Source organism: Chinchilla lanigera, unplaced genomic scaffold (assembly GCF_000276665.1).
Source record: "Chinchilla lanigera isolate Chin_1 unplaced genomic scaffold, ChiLan1.0 scaffold00160, whole genome shotgun sequence".
Taxonomy (NCBI): Eukaryota; Metazoa; Chordata; class Mammalia; order Rodentia; family Chinchillidae; genus Chinchilla; species Chinchilla lanigera.
In genome coordinates this window covers 1,082,649-1,088,451 of record NW_004955561.1, presented here as the reverse complement: position 1 = coordinate 1,088,451, position 5,803 = coordinate 1,082,649, and the positions used below count along the sequence as shown (strand labels likewise).

General features: G+C 43.9%; 2 protein-coding genes and 1 pseudogene across 2 annotated transcripts in view; 2 read left to right on the top strand and 1 right to left on the bottom strand.

Annotated features, from left to right (window-relative positions):
• Positions 1 to 5,803, bottom strand: part of Setd5 (SET domain containing 5) — a 122,874-nt gene that overhangs the window by 3,236 nt on the left and 113,835 nt on the right. The window lies entirely within an intron of this gene.
• The window catches only part of Lhfpl4 (lipoma HMGIC fusion partner-like 4), a 75,301-nt gene that overhangs the window by 53,648 nt on the left and 15,850 nt on the right, over positions 1 to 5,803 (top strand). The gene's annotated exons all lie outside the window — the stretch shown is intronic.
• LOC102003813 lies at positions 4,904 to 5,541 on the top strand (annotated as a pseudogene).

The following is a 5,803-nucleotide window of genomic DNA, read 5'->3' as shown; positions in this document are numbered from 1 at the left end:
AGAGTTATGGACAGATTGGTAGGAAATTATCAATGGCTGCTGTAATACATGTTGGTATCTTCAAGGTGGTTTCTCAGGAAAACAAAGATATGCAAGAAGGATCTAACAAGTAGGTACAGCCTAAGGGTTGTGAAAAATAGCGGATTACCTCCTCATCAGTGACTCCTTTCACTGAGGTGTAGTGTCTGGAAGGAAGGCCAGGATTGAAAGGAAGGACCGAGAGACTAGCACCAGCGTCCAGCAATAGGCTGCTTGTTTTTTCCTCTATAGTCATGATTATGCAGGGCTCCTCCTTGAAGGTAACAGTCTGGCCAGAAGGAAAAGGCAGAGTATGCCCTGGGCTCCTTCATTCCTGTTGGACCAGGAGGGGTCTGAGCTCTGGGGCCTTTGCTTCAGAGGGCAGTCTGACCTCTAGTGGTCACCTGTACAGTCAGGGCATGGCTTAGGGGGCTTCTTAGGGCAGTCCCTCTTGAAGTGGCCTGGCTTTTGACAGCGGTAGCAGATGAATGTAGTCATCGAGTACTTCTTGGGGCCCCGAGAATCAGACTTAGGGTCTGTTTCTATTAGTGCTGCAGCAAAAGCAGCTGCTTTTTCTCGGTCTCTTTGTTTTCTCTCCTTGGCCTCCTCCTCATCATGGCTATAGAATACTAAGGAGGCAATTCTTACTAACATCTCAACTAGCTATCTGGGGCAAAAGCCATTTTTTTGTAGCTTTTTTCTACTATTTGGGGCTGACTGAGTAATAAACTTATCTTTAAGAACAGTTTGTCCCTCCACTGAACTGAGATCCAGGGAAGTATGCTTTATCAATGCCTCTTGTCTAAGAAAGCAGAGGGGTGTTCTCTCCAGCCTCCCAGTGCATTGGGATCCTGCAACCACTTAGCGTCCTCTCCCCAACCGTCAACATAGGTGGCAGGAATATGTGGATGAAGTCCTCAGCCTGCTAGTCAGTCTCAGCACCATCAGGTTCAAAGTGTCCCAGGCAGGTAACCTAGACATGGACGTTCTCCATGAAGGCAGTCCTTCAAAATCTGAATATTGGGCACCCATCTAATCCATGAAGTCTTGGTGCAGACCTCTCTGGAGCTCCACTCGCTCTTCCACTGCAGCCTGTACAATTAGGGGAAGAATGGCCTCCCGGGGGTCTCCCCAGGTATTGTGCAAAGTCCTCCTGGTTTCCAGCTCCCAAATGGCTCCCGCGTCATCAGCTCAACCTCTCAGTCATCAGGTGTCGGTACTCTCGTGTTCTCTGAGTCCTTATTCATCAGCTGCTCCTCCGCTGACTCCAGACATTTCTGGCTCTCAAGGGCAGGGCCAAGAGCGACCCACTGTGTGGCATGTTTTCCCAGAGGTTTCTTCATGTCAGGATGGTTCATGCAGGTCTCAGGGCGGGCCTATTGTGTCAGTGCTTCTCTGTGGTATGGCATTTCTTGACTGTGTGGTGGCGGCCGGCCTAAGGGCCGGCGCACGTCTTCATGTCACTTCCCAGGCACCTGCTGCCTGCCTTTCTGGGCGCCTGTGTGGCTGGGTGCGCCAACCCTGAAGGGCCTGCACTCCCCGGCAGCATGGCCTCCCAGAGCAGGCACCTGCGGCCTGCCTGCCTCCCTGGGTGCTTGTGCAGCTGGGTGTGCTGCAAACTCTTAACTGTGAGTCAATGTACAAATGTAAAGAAAGTTAAACACTTCCAACATATAGTGGCACAACGTATACATTACCATTCCAAAAGGTACAAGTGGGGGATACAAAGGAATAGGACCAAAGCAAGTCCAAAATCCAGCAGGGCAAACATTAAGTCCTGTGGTTCCATGTGCAGGATCCAAGGCAGTCTGTGGCAAGATGTGATCGCCAAAGGAGCACCCTTGGCCGCTCTCTGGGGCCAGTTCTGCTCCCTCTTTACAGTTTTCCTCAGATGAACCACATTCCTGGATTCTCGAACCTTCTGTTGTCTCCGTTGCACCTTACAGCTTCACACACTGCCTTCTCAGGGCCACACTGCCAGGCCTCCCAGGCCTTCTTCTGAAATCTGGGTGGAAGCCTCCCTGACCCCACAACTCTCGCATTTGCATACTCCTAAAACTAGCACCATGTCAATGATGCCAAGGTCAGCCACTCTCTGTAGCAGTAGCCGGGCTTTATTCTTTCTTGGCTATAGAGGTTGGGTGCCTATGAACCAAATCCTGAGGAACAACTTCCCTAGGCTACTGCCATTCTGGAACATGGTACAGTAGGGCTCTCTTCTCAAAGCAAAGTCTTTCTGTTTTGCAATTTTGAGACTGCAAAAGATGCAGTCATTCTACTTTTTTTTAAAATTAAGTTTATTGATACATTTTAAGTACCTGTACATGATTTGACTTGACTCTTTTTTTCCCATTCCCCTACCCTCGCTTGAATCCCCTTCCCCTCATTTACAAAAGCTTTTCTATTTTTTTTCTTCTTATCTCTTTTTTTCCCTTTCCTTTCCTTCCCCCTCCCTGCTCCCTAGTTCCCCTTACCAAATGAAGATTTTCTTCCTATTTCACAATATCTATGCTACATTTTGGTCCTTACTTACACTTTGTTTCTCATACCAGAGAAACAATGTGGTATTTACATACATGTCCAATTTATTTCACTTAAGAGTATGGTGTTTAGATGTATCCATTTAGCTAGACATGTCTCAAGTTTATCCTTTATGGCACAGTAGCATTCTATTGCATAAAAAAAAAACTTCTTTATTCATTCATCAATTGATGGGCATTTGGGCTGTTCCTAAGATTTAGCTATTACAAACTATGCCACTGTAAACATGGGAATGCATATATCACTGTGGTATGATGCTTTTAATTCTTTTGGGAAGAGATCAAGAAGGGGAATAGCTATATTGAATGGAACCCCTAGTCTTAGTTTTTTGAGGAATCTCTAAATTGATTTCCGCAGTGGTAGCACCAATCTACACTCCATCATCAGTGGAGAAGTGTTTCTTTTGCCCTACAGCCCTGCCAGCATTTGCTATTGGTTGATTTCTTAATATTAAACCATTTTTTCTGAGGTGAGATGGGATCTCAGCATTGTTTTAGTTGGCATCTCTTAAATGACCAGTGGTGTTGAACATTTTTATATATTTATTTCCCATTTACATTTCTTCATCTGAGAAGTATATTTATTTCAGATGCCCCCCTCTCTTTTGAGAGAGGGTCTCACTGTGTAGTTCAGACTGGCCTTGAATTCAATATGTAGCCTAGGTGGGCCTCAGAACTCATAGTGAGGCATATGCCTCAGCCTCCTGAGTGCTGGGATTATAGGTGTGAACCATGGAATGGGTCCTAAAATTTGAGGGCTGTTGATTTTATTTTTAGTTCTTTATATATATTCCAGATTGTTGGTCTACATTCTGTTTTTGTCCAAGGTGACAGGTACTGAGAATGAGGTACTGTGGATGAAAAGAAAAGCAAGAGAAAAAAGAAAAACAAGAGAGACATACTTCTGGGATCAGGGGGCTTGCAGCCTCGATTACTAATCTCAGTAACCTTTTATTGAGAAAGAACAAAGGAAGCAGCTGGGCAAATGAGAGGATATCAACTGTTTTGGCAAGGACAATACAACTCAATTACCATAGAAATGAGACTCGACTCAGTTAACCATCATGTTATCATTCCTTCTGGCATATCTCAGCAAAGCATTTAGTGTTGACCTCTTAGCTTTCCACAAGGACACAGGTTCTGCAATCTTTTCCTTCCCACCAGTGTTTTTGCTAGGCTTCCTCCGGTACCCAACAATCATAGCTTGGTCAGGCCTGAGGTAATACATTGAAAGATGAACTAAGGAATGTCCTTCTCCACACCAGATAGTAGTCCTTTGAGGAACACATAGCTAACATTTTTTTGCACACTGTCCGTGGTCTGTTCACTCTGTTGATGGCTACTCTTGCTGTGAAAAGCTTTTTAATAAGATGAGATCCAATGATGTTGATTCTCTGTGACAATTCCTGTGTGACTGGGGTTTTGTTCATAAAGCCTTTGCCTAAACCAGTGTCTTTAATAGTTCTACCCAGTCTATCTTCCAGCAGATTTAGTATTTCTGTTTTAATATTTAGATCTTTGATCTATTTTGATTTTAGTTTACTGCATGGTGAAAGATATGGTTCTAGGTTTAATCTTTGGCATGTGGAAAGCCAGTTTTTCCAGCACCATTTATTAAAGATGCTATCTTTCTTCCAATGAAGGTGTTTGGTTCCTTTGTCAAAGGAAAGGTGGCTAAGTATGTCTGGAGTTGTTTTTGCATCTTCTAATCTGTTCCATCGATCCTTGGGTCTGTTTTTCTGCCAGTATCATGCTGTTTTTATTGCAGTAGCTTTGTAGTATAAATTCAAGTCAGGGATTGTAATGCCCTTTGCCTTGCCTTTGTTGTCCAGAATTGCTTTTGCTATTTTAGGTCTCTTCTGGTTCCACATGAATTTTAGGATTGTTTCTTTAATTCTATGAGATATGTTGGGGTTTTTTTTGTTTTGTTTTTGGTTTTTTTTTTGTTGTTGTTTTTGAGACAGGGTCTTGCTGTGTAGTTCAGGCTGGGCTTGAACTCATGGTGATACTTCTGCCTCAGCCTTCCAAGTGCTGGGATTACAGGTGTGCACCACCACACCTGGTGAGATATACTACTAGTATTTTGACCAGAACTGCATTAAATCTGTATAACGATTTTGAAAGTATGGCCATTTTCACTATATTGGTTCTTCCTACCCAAGAGCAAGGGATATCTTCAGTTTCTGATTTTCTCTTCAGTCTCCTTTTTAAGAGTACTGTAGTTTTCAATGTAGAGGTCTTTTACTTTGTTATATTAACTTTTAGATATTTCATTTTTTTGGATATTGTTGTGAAAGGTGTTGTTTCCCTAATTTCTCTCAGTGAGTCTGTTATTTGTGCACAGGAAGGTTATTAATTTTTTGAGTGTTGACTTTATATCCAGCTATGAAATTGAATTTGGTAATTAAATCTAAAGTCTTGCCTCTGAGACCAAAGCAACACAGAGGAGACAGGAGCAACCAGAGGGCACAACCACCACAATGAGCCACCTCAACAAGCCCAAGAGTGAGATGACCTCAGAGGAACTGCAGAAGCAGGTAGAGGAGGAATTTAACACAAGTCTCCTCTCTGTGCTGACCCAGTAGGTCAAGAACAACACTCAGGTGCTCATCAACTGCCCCAACAACAAAAAAATTCTAGGCTTGGTGAAGGCCTTTGACAGGCACTGCAACATGGTGCTGAAGAATGTGAAGGAGATGTTGCCCGAGGTCCCCAAGAGCTGCAAGGGCAAGAAGAAATCCAAGCCAGTCAACAAGGACCGCCACATCTCCAAGATGTTCCTGCGCAGGGACACAGTCGTCATGTTGCTGCAGAACCCACTCATTGCTGGCAAGTAAGGGCCTCTTCCCTGCTGTCAGGACCTGATCCCCACCCTGTGAAGACCTGTCCTTTATGACTATAGTGATAATAAAGTGCTGTTTTTTGTAATCTAGAAGTCTTTTGGTGGAATTTTTGGGCTCTTTTATGTAGAGTATCATGTCATCTTCAAATAGTAATTTCACTTTGTGCTTTCCTATCCTTGTTCCTTTTATTTTTGGTGCTGGGAATTGAACTTGGGACCTTGCACTTGCCAGACAGGTGCTGTGCTGCTGAGCTATATCCCTGGCCCAGAATGTGGAAGTATGGATAGAGGCCAGATCTTGGTCTTTTCTTTTCTTTGTTTTCTTTTCTTTTTTCTTCTTTTTCTTTCTTTCTTTCTTTCTTTCTCTTTCTCTCCCTCCCTCCCCCTCCCTCCCTCCCCCTCC